The following is a 15,581-nucleotide window of genomic DNA, read 5'->3' on the forward strand; positions in this document are numbered from 1 at the left end:
TACAGGATCATTTTAGAAAAAAACTCTTTATTTATCATATTCAATTTTTGTTCAAGGATGCTATAACTGCCTCTTTCAACCTCGACTCGATCTATTAATTAGAATTAAACATATTCATCATCAGGCTTATTATTAATTAGGTAAGTACCTCAAATTTTATAAAATAATAAACACATACATCAAATATTAATGCTACGTACCTTCACCACACATATAATAATAAATGTGTGTGAATATATATACATACATATATTTACAAAAGAAAGAAAGCCGTACGTAGAAAAGAAAGTAACGTTGTAAGTCTAGAAAATAAATAAATATATATATACATACTTATATGTACATATATATATTTATACGATTATACTTACTCAACCCAACGAGAACTGTCCCCACCTATATATATACACTCTCTTATATACAAGAGGATCGTTAAAAAATCAAAAGCAATTCTAGCTAATTAAAACGTTACAATTAAAGGGTGAATTAAGTTGATCAAGTATCTATATATATATATATAAATATGTACTTATTTATATGACAATGAATGTTTTTCTTCTTATTATTATTATTATTTTCAATTATAAATTAAAGTATATATAATTTAAATTTACAGCAAGGGGCTATGAAAATTCGAGATCGAGGAGTGTTAGAATGAAAGATTTGAATGCAAAGTAAATGAAGAATAAGGAATATTCTGCCATCTATTGGCGGCTAGTACACTGCATTACCGTTCCACATTTTCAGCTGTTACCACTCCACAATCAGAGCAATACCGATCGTACCATAGTGGTCCCAAAGGGAATAATTTTCGGTTATGACTCAGCCAATAGGATTACTGTTTTACATTCCTTTTGTGTATATATATATTCAAGGCAAGTCCTTATTACAGTAATAAATGTTGAGCAATATACAGAAAATACAATACAGTCAATTACCATTTTCGGCCTTTTTACATTTATCAATTTGGTATCAGAGCCAGGTTCGGACCCTACCATAAATGGCCTCTCAAATCGGTGACAACACCTCTTCTGCCACTAATCAAGACAATGCCACTGAGACTCCTCTCACAGCCATCGTTCTTCCTCCATATCCAAATGTTCCATCACCTTTTCAAAGTCTTGCTCCTCTGACTATCAAGCTCGACAGAGCCAACTATGCATACTGGAAGTCTCAGGTCCTTCCAGCCTTGCGTGCACATGATCTAGAGGGCTACATTCTTGGCACCAAAATATGCCCTCCTCAGTTTGTGGATAATACCATCGGCGGCACCTTTCCTGGTGAAACTCGTCAAGTCAATCTTGGTTTTGCTCTATGGAGAAGAACAGATCAAGCCATACTCAGTTGGTTGCTCAACTCAATTTCTGAGTCCATGTTTGGACATGTTGTCCGATGCCATACGTCTGTTGAACTATGGAATACCCTGGAGCTGCTATTTACAACAAGCTCAAAGGCTCGCATCTTGCAACTGAGATTTCAGCTTCAGTCACTCAAAAAGGGTAGTTTGTCTATACATGATTATATGTTGAAAATGAAAAGTATTGCTGAAGGATTATCTACAGTAGGTCAAATAATATCTGATGATGACTTGATCCTATACATTTTAGGAGGCTTTGGTCATGAATATGAAGCTGTTTTTATCAACCTTACCTCACGACATGACCAAGTCACTTTGCAGGAGGTGCAATACATGCTTCAAAGCCAGGAAATGCGCCTTGAACAGCAGAACACTCTCACCTCGGGTGACTTCTCAATGCCTGCTGCCAATCTTGCTACTCAAATGCGCAGAAATCTAAATATTGGGAGTTCCAATAACCAAATACAGGCGCACAGCAGAGGTACCAACTATCGTGGTCGTGGCCGAGGCAGAGGAGGAAGGTTCAACACCAACAATCGACCAATCTGTCAACTGTGCAATCGAACCGGTCATCTTGCCTCCAAATGTTACCATCGGTTTGACGTAAACTTCAACACCAACACCAATCAGAATACCAATCAAGCCATTGCAACTGAACAGCAAGCATTCATCTCTTCTACAGACAGCAACAACAGTGACCATGCTTGGTACATCAATAGTGGGGCTACAAATCATGTGACTGCAAATGCCTCCAACCTGCAGCAAAAATCAGAACCGAAAGGTACCTCTCATCTACTCATTAGCAACGACTTTCCTCTATCTGTCACTCATATTGGCTCAAGAAAAATAAAAAATGCAAACTCTACTACTTCTATGCTACTAAAGAACATTCTCTGTGTTCCACAAATCACCAAAAACTTGCTGTCTATTTCACAGTTAACCAGAGATAATTCTGTATTTGTTGAATTTTATGCTAACCATTGTCTTGTGAAGGATCTAACTACGAAGAAGGAGCTACTTCGAGGAGTGCCTAGCAATGGATTGTACCAGTTGCAACTTGATTCATCATCATCATTTTCAGTTTCAAATTCCAGCTATTTTCTTTCCTCTAAGTGCATCACTGCTACCAGTCATATTGAGTCCATGTCCAGTCCAGTCCAATCGAGTCTGTCTTTAAATTCCAGTCCAGCTCTATCTTTGTTTGCTGAATCTGCTTTCAATTCCAATGTTAATGTATGGCATATGCGTCTTGGCCATCCTAATATTAATGTAATGAAACACATGCTTTTAAATGAAAAAGTTTCTTTCAAACATAAACCAACTTTCTGCAATGCTTGTCATATAGGTAAATCCAAACATAAAAGTTACAGCACCTCTCATACAGTCACACAATCTCCTCTTGAATTGATACACTCTGATGTATGGGGTCCCTCCCCAATACTGTCCAAAGAAGGCTATAGATACTATGTACATTTCATATATGATTACAGTAACTTTACATGGATTTTTCCCTTAAAACTCAAATCAGATGTCAAAAACACTTTTTTCCAATTCCAACAATTTGTTGAAAGAAAGTTTGATACCAAAATCAAAACATTGCAATCAGATTGGGGAGGTGAATATAGGAGCTTAGATGCTTTTCTTAAAAATCTGGGCATTCATTTTAGACATCCCTGCCCTCACACTCACCCTCAAAATGGCAAATCAGAAAGGAAACATAGACATATCATTGAAATGGGACTCACTCTTCTTGTCCAAGCATCCATACCTCTAAAATTCTGGTGGGGTGCGTTTAGTACTGCCACCTTTCTCATAAATCATCTTTCCACACCTACATTATCTCATAAGTCTCCAATTGAACACCTATTTCAAGTCACTCCAAATCTGAAAATTTTAAAAGTTTTCGGTTGTGCCTGCTTTCCTCATCTCCATCCATACAACAATCATAAACTTGATTTCAGGTCTATCAAATGTGTCTTTCTATAGGCTATAGTCTCAATCACAAAGGCTATAAATGTTTACACCCAAGTGGTAGAGTCTATATTGCACATAGTGTATCCTTCAATGAACTTGAATTCCCATTCTCTTCTGGTTTTGGTTCCAATGCATCCCATGTCTCAAATCCACAATCGTCTTCATTTCAATACAGTCACTGGTTTCCTTTTGTCTCTACTTATGGTGATGATGATGAATCAACCACTGCAGCTGATGCATCTACTTGCTACCCACACCTCGACGCATCTCCTCTCATGTCACCTTCGCATTCAGCTCCTTCCCATGATCAGCATGAAAGTCCGAATACAGTAAGCCCCTTCCCAGAAATACCACTTGTTGTTCACCTTCCACCCGTCCCTCCCTTACCCTCTCCTGCTCTACCAAATTCATCCTCTCACCCTATGCAAACACGCTCCAAATGTGGCATCTACAAACCCAAAATATTCTTAGCTTCCTTACTAAAAGACTCCTCACTTCCTGCACTAAATTTCTCCCCTCCTACCACTGTCAATGAAGCACTCTCCCATCCTAATTGGAAAGTTGCAATGGATGATGAAATTCACGCCCTCCTGCGCAATCAAACTTAGCACTTAGTTCCTCGACAGCCCCTTATGCACATTGTTGACCATAATTGGATTTTTCGTCTCAAATTCAACTCTGATGGGTCTGTGCAGCGCCATAAAGCGCGTCTCGTTGCCAAGGGATTCCAGCAGCAACCCGACATTGACTTCTTCGAAACCTTCAGTCCCGTTTTTAAACCAACCACCATCCGAGTCATTTTATCTCTTGCTGCCACATATGATTGGGATGTCAAACAAATTGATATTGACAATGCATTGCTCAATGGAACCCTTGATGAAGAAGTCTTTATGTCTCAGCCTACTGGTTACGTTAATCCTGTTTTTCCAGATGTCGTTTGCAAGCTGAACCGTGCCTTATACGGCCTAAAACAGGCTCATCGCGCCTGGTTCGATCGCCTGCACACATCTCTGCTTGACCTTGGTTTCAAACACTCTGTATCTGACACTTCACTATTTTACTACATCAATGGTGATGCTCTTCTATATGTCTTGGTATACGTTGATGACATCCTCCTCACGGGCAACAATTCTCAGCAAGTTCTTCATATTATCTCTCAGCTCTAACAACTATTTGCGCTCAAAAAGCTTGGCTCCGTTACATACTTCCTCGGTTTTGAGACAGCTAGGGGGCATGATGGCATTCATCTATCACAAACCAAGTACTCCCTTAATCTTCTTAAAAGCACCAATATGCTTGGAGCACAGCCTGGCACCAAGTACGTCCTATTGCACGGGCGAACCCACCAAGTCAAGGACGTCGAACACCTGGCACCAGCTCTAGTCGTCCTAGTGGAATACAATATAACAATACAGGGAACGTTCCAATATGTTCAACGAAAGATCACAGAAGATGGTGTGCTCCCATGTTTACAAAAGAATATATCATGGTTTCTAGTCGATCTGAAACACCCTCATCTGGTGTACCGTTGGGAGAACTACACCTTGGGAAGACTTTTGAGAACAAGATGGAATTGAAAACCCAAGAGGCTCTCTTTGCAATGAAGAATAATTTTGAATTTATGGTTAAGAATTCTGAAACGGATGTGGTGTATATCACTTGCAAAGATCTTGATTGTGGTTGGAGAATAAGGGGGGAAAAAGTAGCACAATTAAAGATGTTTGAGATCACTGTTTATAATAGTGTACATACTTGCTCACTAGAATTGCAACAGAAAGGTCACCGTCAAGCAGCACCTTGGGTCATTGGGCACCTTATCAAGAACAAATATGCTACTAATGGACCAAAACTCCTAAGAAATTTAACTTTGAAGCCAAAAAAATTGTTTGAAAGGGGATTCCTTAGCCCTTTCTATCCGCCCGAGTTGCACAAACCTACTCCTAATGTCCTTTAAAGTGCTACTACCTCGATATGTGACTTGACCAAGAAAGTGATCACTAAACGGAACAAGCAACTTAGGCATCTGCAATAACACATGAAAAAAAATTGGTAAGAAAACATAATGTCAAACAGAATCTGGAAAAAATTCAAAAAAAAAGTCATCAAGCATATGTAATAAACAGGGTTATTGAGCTTCTGTCGAGTTCTATCGAGCGGCTATCGAGCTTATTGAGTACTAGTATCAAGTCACAATCGAGCGCATATCGAGCTAACTTATATAACAAATTCTAATATGCCTTAGTAAGAACAATTGATCTTATATCGAGCAACTATCGAGCTTATCAAGACTAACCAATTAGTTTCCTGTCAAGCTTATATCGAGCTCCTAACCGTAGACCCCATCGAGCCTCCTATCGAGCCTAACCACTTACCCATCGAACTGCAATCTATAGTGACCATCGAGCTATTACCGAGCCTAACCATTCCCCTCGAGAATTCATCTTTGGCATCTATCGAGCTTATCTCGAACTTCTATCAATCCCTATCGATCTTTATCAAGCTCTAATCTAACTGAATGTTAGGCTAATGTTTCATCCCATCGAGCTCATATCGAGGTTGCATGGAACCCATTGACCCCCATCGGAAAAACTAGAGAAAAACCCAACCCTAAGAACTGTCATACCCATTCCACACCACCAAATTCAAAGGGATTAAAACAACAATAATCATCACGAGGGTTCAAGAATTTACCTTAAAATTGATGGGAATGTGGGTTCGATTGATGGCTTCGATGGGTTCGATGCTGTGGGTTTCAAGCTTCGTGGTCGTCGTTGGTTCGACAGGTTCCCTCTACACTTGCGACGGTGACCAACGTTGGAGAAGATAAAGAAAGAGGGTGAGATCGATTCTGGATTTTGGTTTTCAGGGTTTGGATTTGGTTTGGGTTTTCAGGGTTTGAGAGCAATAAAGAGATAGAGAGAGAGTGAGAGAGTTTGTGGAGGAAAATTTTTGGGTGGGAAAAAATGAAAGGGGTATTTTTGGCACTTGGTGAAAGTTTAGCACTAATTTGAAAAAGTGAATAGTGTTGGTATTATTTAGTAATTATGCATAAATAGTGAAATTTCCCTTAAATAATATGACAAAATGTGATTTTTCACACTATGTAACATATAATTGAGTCACAAAATTAGACACATGTGTGTGCCCAAATATGACATATTTTTTAGTTACAAAATCATATACAAATTTGTAACTCCCAAATATTACCCAATAATGTGTAGATTGTATGTTACACATTTGAGTTTGTATTTCACAAAGTCATTATGAAATATGGTTGTTGGAGACATGTTTTTAACTCACATTAGGTGTGTGGAGGTTACAAAATCATGTGGGAAAGGGTTTGGGACGTTTTGGAAAAACTGAAAATTTGGATGTTGAAAATTGCCTGTGGCCGCAGCCATTAATTACCTCTGGTCGCGGCCTGGGGGACAGAGGCCTGTGGCCGCAGCCATTAATTACCTCTGGCCGTGGCCTGGGGGACAGAGGCCAGTGACCGCGGCCATTGATACTCCTGGTCGTGGCTAGTGAGGCTGACAGCCAAAACCATTTTTCAGTTTTTTCAAATTTGAACTGTTCTAACATCCTAAGTAACTCCCAAATCTCCATTTTAATTTCATAAGCATCCAATTAAACATTGGTAATAGTCATGAGGGCTGGTGGATTTTGAAATTCAAAGTGTCTCTCAAACTCTATAAATAGGAGTCTAATGCTCACTTGTAAGACACACCATTTTCTATCCACAAAATACTTGGCTGGAAAATACACCATAGAGGCTTGATAATTCCAGAGAGTTATTTTCTTGAGAGAACCTTTAGTGCTTAGATAATAGGAGGAAATAAGCTTTTGGACAAAGGTCTTGAACCTTGTTCAAGTTGGTGATCCCCACTATTCTACACTTTGGTTGTGTGAGTGTGAGATTTTATCTATTTTTCTTCTTATTATTTTGTTCTTCTACCTCTTTTACTTTTTGGTTCTATCTTATATATTTATTTGTATTGTTATGCTTTGAGTTGTATTATCAATATATCTATCATCATCTATTTCTATTTACTTGTATTTTTTGCAATAGAGTTGTAACACTTATTTATCTATCATCTTGTCTATAGTAATCTTTTGCTTAGAGTTGTATTTTGGTTTCTCTATTCCCATTGAATATAATATATTCTCTAACAATCAAAAGCTTAATTTACCCCTTGTTTGTTTCAATGGAAGGAGAGACAATAAAAATCATGAACCAAGACCTAGTGAGGTTGGATAGGTTTGATGGATCCAATTTCACTAGGTGGCAAGACAAGGTGAAATTCCTTTTGACAACATCAAGATAGCCTACATCCTTGAGCCATCCTTGGCACCTCTAGCTGAGCCATCCAGCAAAGACACAACAAAGACACTCCCGAGGTGGTGGGGAAAATAAGAAAGAGAGAAGAGGATAACCTTCTTTGTATGGGTCATATCCTTAATGCCTTGTCCGATAGGCTATATGACCTTTATACCAATACCAAATCCATGAATGAGATTTGAAATGCCTTTGAGAGTGAGTACAAGGCCGAGGAAGAAGGTACAAGAAGGTTCTTAATTTCTCAATATTTTGAATTTTCTTTCATTGATGGAAAAAAAAATTTACCTCAAATTCATGAGCTACAAGTGATTGTGAACAAGTTGAAAGTTCTCAAGATTGAGCTTCCCTATGCCTTTCAAGTTGGTGCAATAGTGACAAACTTACCACCAACTTGGAGGAACTATAGGAAAATAATCCTTCATAATAATGAGGATTACACTTTTGAAGAGATCCAAAAACACATTAGAATTGAAGAGGAATTGAGAATTAGAGACAAGGGTGGGAATGAGTCTAAAGATGAGACTTCCAAGGCCAATGCGGTTTCACACAAGCATCCCAAGAGCAACAACAACAAAAAGGGTAGTGTGAACCCTTTAGGTCCAAAAAAAGATCATGGACAATTCAAAGACATGAGGGGTCATTGGTTTGTGTTAACCGAGATTTTCGGCAACTCTCTTAATAAGTAATATTTACTGATAATGATAATGAAAGCAGAAGATCAAGACAGGGTTTTTACGTGGTTGGGGCGTTAACTAGCCTTAGTCCACGAGTCTATGTTATTAGAGCTTGAGGAAGCTTTTTACAATGGAGTTTTCTCTCTATGTTTTGACAGAGTTCCTTTCTTTTTTCTGAAAGGAGGCCCCTATTACAGTGTTCTGTAGCTTATATTTATAAGCTAATGGGAATATCGGGTCTGGACCGAGTCCGACCCAGGCCCATTCGGCGAGATGGGTATAAATGACCTTTCTAGTGGAGGTCCAATACAAAAGGTACAAAATACATCAATCCATAACCAGCTAAGGCCCAACAGGTTGACCTTAGAGCTATATCTCGCCCGACAAAACGGCGCTTTTGGCCTGGTCACTTCGAGTCACGAGGCAGATTCAAGAGACAAGACCAGTCAGAGTACTTGGCTGCGCAGACCTGACACATCGGCGTGCAATCCCGAGATGACATTTTCTGCAGGTGAAAAGTGGGGGACAGCGCCCACGTGGAACGAGGCGGCGTCAGGGTCCTGGATGCCTGGCCTCTCCAACCAGGGGCGAGATGATCTGGGTCCATTTACCTTTGTTCCGCTTCGTTCACCATCAGCCCGGACCGAGTCAGTGGTCCGGGACAAGGACGCGTAGGCCGCGGGGGTTGGAACGCTCTACACGCCGCCCGGACAACCCTTGCTGAGGACGGACCCGGAGGGACATCCCGGACCCCTCCACTGGGCCCAGTCTTGAGTCCCCGGTCCATATCCTTCCCCTTGGGCACTCTCCATACCAAGAGACCTTGGGTCGGGCCCGCGTGCTGAGCTGGCCCCCTGAAAGTGGGCCAGGACGAAGGCCTCGGGCCCATGCAGGAAATGGGGATAACATTTACCCCCCAAGCCTTCGCCCGGGTTCGCCGGGAGGAGGGTTGCATCGTCCCCACGACATTCGCTAGGTTGCCTCCCCAGTTCTTGCCAGAGTTCGTGGGTCCGGGCAGAAAGTTGTGCATGGGTTGGACGCTTAGCCCGGACCGTTTTCCACAATCCGAGGACGTTTACCTTCGGCCCGCTTTATGGCAAGGATACACATGTCAGCGGGTGATTGCTGCATGGTTCTTGAAGGGTCGCCTAGACCTCCCAAGGGTCGCTAGGCCTAGACTAGGGTGTCAGTGCATGTCTCGAGGCGTCCCATCCGCACGATGGGCCATCATTAATGTCCCTGGAACGAGGTGGACCGTAGGATGGGGCGACCTTTGGCATCCGCCACTCCCGGGCCGTCGGATCTGAGATGGCGAGGATCCTACCTGAAAGGACCCATAAATGCCCCTGCGCGACTCCTGACCGTCTGATGAAGAGACACATGTACGTTGGATCGTGGGCCAGAAACTGGGGCTAGTATAAATACCCCAAGAAAGCCACATTTGGCACTTTTACCTCTTCGAACCAGCGTATAAACCGATAAGTACTTCTTGAGCCTTGCATGTCCGACATCGCCGACGACATACATCGCCACCTGCTAACTCTGCGCCGCCGCTTATTCCCCAGAACCCCAGTTCCCGCTCTTCTACCAGAAGGCGTTTCTCGGGTCTGCCCTGCCGACGAACTACTACGTCGGCTGCACCATTTCAAGAACAAGGTTCTACCTTCCTTACAATCGGACAACCATCATCTTCTACGGTCGACACCACACAGTAATTCTTTTTAACTCTCTTGACAACTTTGTGAACTTAGGTTCTTTTGATGCGTGCGTTTAGGCTCTGTGCCTTAGAAATTGCTAGGAAGGATGCCTGGTCCAGGTTGCTCTGTATCTGGATGCCTCCCGGACAAGGGGCGGGCCTTAGTAGTCTCCTCTCCCGATCAGGGTTCCGGGGCTCTTCGGAGACCTGATCCGACGGGACTCCAAGCAGTCCTTAGGAGACCCCCCGTACCTTGACCGACTTTCTTGGGTTTAGGTACTGACTGCTTGGTCTTTCTTTCTTTGTTCCCAGATCGTCAGTTATGGCAACGGGCGTTACGCTCCACTCTGAGGAAGAGGTCAATAGGGCCCCCGTCGTCGTTCCCGGATCCCGGACGCCCAAGGGAAACAGGTGGGAAATGGACGTAACGGCCAACTCGTTCCGGAACTACCGGATGATGCTGCTCCTGGAGAAGCAACTGGGCATCGAATCAACTCCGGGCCTCTTCCACAACCGCCTGGCCAAGCTCGAGGAGCGGGCGCATACGTCCGTGGAAGGATTCGGAGCCTGGAGTGCCGGCCATATCAGCGCGGGAGCCACGCTCCCGCTTCATGACTATTTCGTGCGGTTCCTGACGTACGTAGGAATCGCACCGTTCCAGCTGCTGCCACAAGCGTACCGCCTGCTTGCTGGGTGGAGGGTGTTTTGTGTCGCGAAGGAGATCGCGGAGCCTACCCCCGCGGAAGTCTCACTACAAGAAAAAATGCTTTTAATAACACCAAAAATGTGTTATCAAAACCTACGATAACACTTTCTGATGTGTTAAGACAGACTATGTTATCGTAGGTCAGGGTACTTTACATAACACTTTATCAGTGTTATACAGATGTGTTATTGTACTGTCAACGATAACACAATTTCTGTGTTATTTTAATATATAGATAAGTGTTGAATTATGTTATTTATAGTCGATACTATAACACTTTTTTGTGTTATACTACACTTTAATATAACACTTTTTTTGTGTTATACAACACTTTAGTATAACACTTTTTTTGTGTTATACTACACTTTACTATAACACATTTTTTGTGTTATACTACACTTTAGTATAACACATGTGTTATATTAACTTAGAGAAACATAATTTTTTTTAACTTACACAAAACTAGTAAAACAAATATGAAAGTTGAAGCCAAATAAAGTAACATAAATAGATTTTTATTAATTACTCAAATGTAATTACAATATTTAATCTACTAGTCTAGGCTTAAGAAATCATATTACAACATAATTTATGCCAAATTCCTTTATCACCAAATACAAAACAATAAATGTATACAAAAATTAGTGAAATACATTCTTCCATTCTTTGCATCAATATCTCGATGGTTTTGCAGTTTCTTTGAAAGTGTTATGCTTCAAAAACAGGTCAGTAAATGCCACCCTCAAGTTCTTAACCTCTCTATCTAATTCACTTGGTGTCCTTTGCCTGCAAGATCCTAGAAAATGGAGTAGGATCCACCAAAAACTGAGATAAGTCTATAGATTAGTGCTTGAAGTATCATACAAAAATAAAACTGTAAAACCCACATAACTCTTACCATTTTCTGAAAGTTTTTTCAAGACTACAGTATGTATTCCATTTTTTAGATACCACAAATTGTCAACAGCAGCAGCAACTAAATTACTTGTAATTAAACACCCCTTGAATGTGGTCTAATCAGAATCCTGTATGAATTTATGTCAGAAAACAACATACAAGATTCAACTGAATACCCCTTGAAACTCTAGCATAAACCAGACATAAAATAGTTCACATGTTTTATGCTAATTCTTTTAAAATAAAAATAAAAAAAACAGGTGAGAACCAAACAGGTAGATAACAGATAAAAGCATGTTTAACAACACATGTTAACTTTTTAAACCATGTCCTTTGCTACACACAATGAAACAGGGCACAATGAACTCATTTTAACATGTAAGCTGATTTTATAACTTCTTTTATTGATTAATTTTGTTCCCGAGTCCCCTAGATGGCTGGTATGAATTGGATCAAAACTAAGCTTAGAAAACATAGAAACTTTAAAAAAATTGATAGCCCCTAAAATATACAAGCAAACAGAGCAAAGTCAACCTAGACATACTTTGGCATCAATGAGTTATCATAAAGGTTTATTTTAACGATATTACAAATGATGGTAATAAGCATTATTACACAGAAAAATTATGCCCTACCACAGTGAGCAAGACTAACCTGCACTAAAGTAGAGGGTCTATGTGTACATATAATCAAGTGGTGGTAATTGGTGGTTATTAAGTAGGAGAACACACCTGGAGAACACTCACGTCTAGGTAGGTAAGTTGAGGACAACCTCTTGCAATGGCCATTATTCCAACATCACCAATTTGATGACAGCCACTAACGTTTAGATACTGTAGGGAGTTACACTTACCAATGGCAACAAGTGCCTCGTCCCCGACCCTAATAATTAATATGCGAGTGAAGACAGAAATCAAAGAGTAATTCATACTCAAATATTTGTAATTCTATAAACAATGAAAAGAAGAATTCACCTATCACAAAATCGGAGGCTAAGATCTGTCACAAATATGAACAAGCATCAAGCTGGTGGGAGTGTGGCTTTTAAAGATGAATTGTTCAGCCTTCTGTGGGAACTAATAATGTGTTTCCCAGCCTTCCTCAGGACTTGTAAAAAACCAGCAACCAAAAAGTAGTGGAAACGTGACATATATGTAAGGTGATATGGAAATAAGTTCTACAATGCTATTCATTTTCATTTTTATTTTATTTTATGTTAAACTACATACAGGGGAGATGGGTGAGGACATGTGGGGGATGGAGGTTATTTGAAAAGAATAATAACAATACAAGAGATTTTGCATAGTTATGTATATTAAAAGAAAGCAGCTATAAAAAGAACCTTGAATATTATAGGATTGCAACTTCCTGAGTAGTGTACATCCTCCAATTCCCCAAAGGGGGCAGGCAAAAGGGCGATGGGAATCTCACCAAAGTAGAGATATGTGCTTCCCTCACTCCTTTCGAATAACTCTGGATGATTACAGACCTGGCACCACACAGTAAAAAATAAATAAAAATTAGCTTCCTCACTTGATTGCTTGTAGCAATTAAATTAATTTCAGGAAAGGAGGTGGAAAAGCATAGCTTACCTTCCTTAGCTGAATGACAATATTCATTAAATTAAGGAGTTTTTTGTCATTAAGTTGTCCACGATTGTTGTCAAATAACTCAGAAAGAGATATCTTGTTCTTGATAGCTCGATAAAAAGCTTGTTGTCGTGAACTCAATTTGTAGTGCACTGTGATCTCTGTTTTCCTGGTAAGCTCTGAAACTACATCTGTCATGAAAGGTTTTAATATTGAATGTTGTGAGAAGAATCAAAAGCACAATACAAGTCAGAAATCAATTTTTAGATGCATTCACTCGTACATTTAAAGGCAACAATGATTGCATCATCTCTTCATTAACAATATGTAAACACTAATAGCAGCAATATTAACAAAGCCTATTTCTCAAAAAAAAAAAAAAAAAAGCCTAAAGCTAGAAGAGACCTAAATGGTAAAAGCAAACAAATACCCTTAGACCTCACCAAGGTCTCAAGCTCACGAAAAGTTGATACGTCAACACATGATTTGAGGCAGCACATTTCTAATGTTAGCATTGCAAGTTAAAGCAATTGAATAATGTTGCATAAAAGAGAATCTTTGAAGATAAAGAAGAATCTGGGGAGGTGTTGTGGGAGAAGATCAGATTTTGGGTTACTATGTGTGTGTTCAAAGTAAAAGAGTTCAAAGACGTCTTCTCAGATAATGTTCGGAATTGGCAGTGTATTTAGTAATATGTTTCTAAAGTTCTCATCTTTCCTTTTGAATGGTTCTGCCTTCTCTAAATTAGAGTCTGGCTTAGTTTTGGTTCTGTTAGTTTCAGAAGTTTGTTTACATTTTGTAATGCCCCAACTCCAGGGACCGCTACAGTGCACATTGCAAACAGTGCTAAACTCGCTAATCGAGTCATTTGGCCATAAACGTGTAACTAAGTGTGATTAGCGGTTTAGGGGTTAAAAACTTTGGTTAAGATATAACGTTTCACTAGAACGTTTACTGTATACATTGGGATCCCAAAAATATAATTTCAGAGTTTATTACAAAAGATTATTTACAACAAGCCGTACTAAGCGGCAAAACAGGGTTCAGCCCTAGTTCCACTTTCAAACCTCGCCCAAGTATTGGTCGAGCAGCTGCATATGTACACGTCATCACCTAAGCTCTCCAACTCAAGGATGGTCCAGCTTCCTTTTGCCTTTACCTGCACCACAAAGCACCCGTGAGCCGAAGCCCAGCAAGAAAACTCATATGCTCATAAACAGTCATATCATGATATCGAATCATATCTGGCATGCCTAGCTATCATAGCTCTATTCAGCATGCAAATGAGTTCAAACAGATGCTGGGGTATCCAGGATAAAAAATCCTGGCCTTCTGATTGGAGGACTATCAAGTCAATCCTAATCAGATGAGTGACTGCCAAACAAGTCACTAACCAGATGGAAGAGTGGCTGCTAGGTTAGCCACTAGCCTTCAAGTGCTTATAATATTCATCAATTGAGTGTCGCAACACTTGAGGTTCCGATAAACCACGCTGAGTGACCGACAAGGGAGTCACTAATTCAAATGGGAGAGTGGCTGCTGAGTAAGCCACTAGCCTCCAACGGGTTCTGGTAAACCGCACTGAGTGACTGCCATGCATGTCACTAATTCAAATGGGAGAGTGGCTACTGAGTAAGCCACTAGCCTCCAAGCGCTTATTTCATTCATCGACCCTCGGGGTCGGTCTGGCATTAATGCTCTTTGAGCCATTCAATGCTGATAATCGATTTGATCAAATCTTGTTGGCTTGCGTGACACACGCTAAGGCCGTCCTGACTAATAAGTCAACTCAACATGATCAGTGCCCAGTACCACTGCCGAACCTGACTAATAAGTCACAGCTTCACAGTTGATACTAACACCTTTGCCAATTCTGACTAATTAGTCAGTACCATGCACAAGTAAGCAATGCTATCAATGTGTAACATATGCCAATTATCCAAGGACAGGGCATTCAGCATGCTTACTAAACAGTTGCTAGCATAATTATGATCATGCACAAACTCAGAGACTCAAGCACTGACCAATCTCATATTCATCATTCATGGCATGCCCTAATCACATGTTTCTTGTGCATCACATGCATCACATTTAATCATCCAGCATGCCTTGACAATAATCATATGCAAATGGGCAAGATTGCCAAGCATTCGTTATGCTATCAATGTTTACATTTAAACATTCAACATGCATCAATCATAACCATGCATGTCACATATGGGGTGCAGTTTTCTTACCTTAGATCCAAGCACAGGTTACCAACAAATGAGCCACAAGCACGATCCTGATCCAAGCCTCTAATGTAAACCTAGTCACAACCACAAATGGTGATCCAATGCGTTCAAGTTC

General features: G+C 40.5%; 1 long non-coding RNA gene across 1 annotated transcript; it reads right to left on the reverse strand.

Moving 5' to 3' along the window:
• Nucleotides 1-11,432: 11,432 nt before the first annotated feature.
• LOC133804195 (uncharacterized) lies at nucleotides 11,433-13,658 on the reverse strand. Its single transcript, XR_009878351.1, has 5 exons — nucleotides 13,236-13,658; nucleotides 12,618-13,132; nucleotides 12,375-12,525; nucleotides 11,645-11,771; nucleotides 11,433-11,542 (listed from the first exon to the last, which is right to left on the reverse strand). It is a non-coding gene; the product is annotated as an uncharacterized LOC133804195 (long non-coding RNA).
• Nucleotides 13,659-15,581: the final 1,923 nt, after the last annotated feature.

The sequence above is a fragment of the Humulus lupulus genome, chromosome X (assembly GCF_963169125.1).
Source record: "Humulus lupulus chromosome X, drHumLupu1.1, whole genome shotgun sequence".
Lineage (NCBI taxonomy): Eukaryota > Viridiplantae > Streptophyta > Magnoliopsida > Rosales > Cannabaceae > Humulus > Humulus lupulus.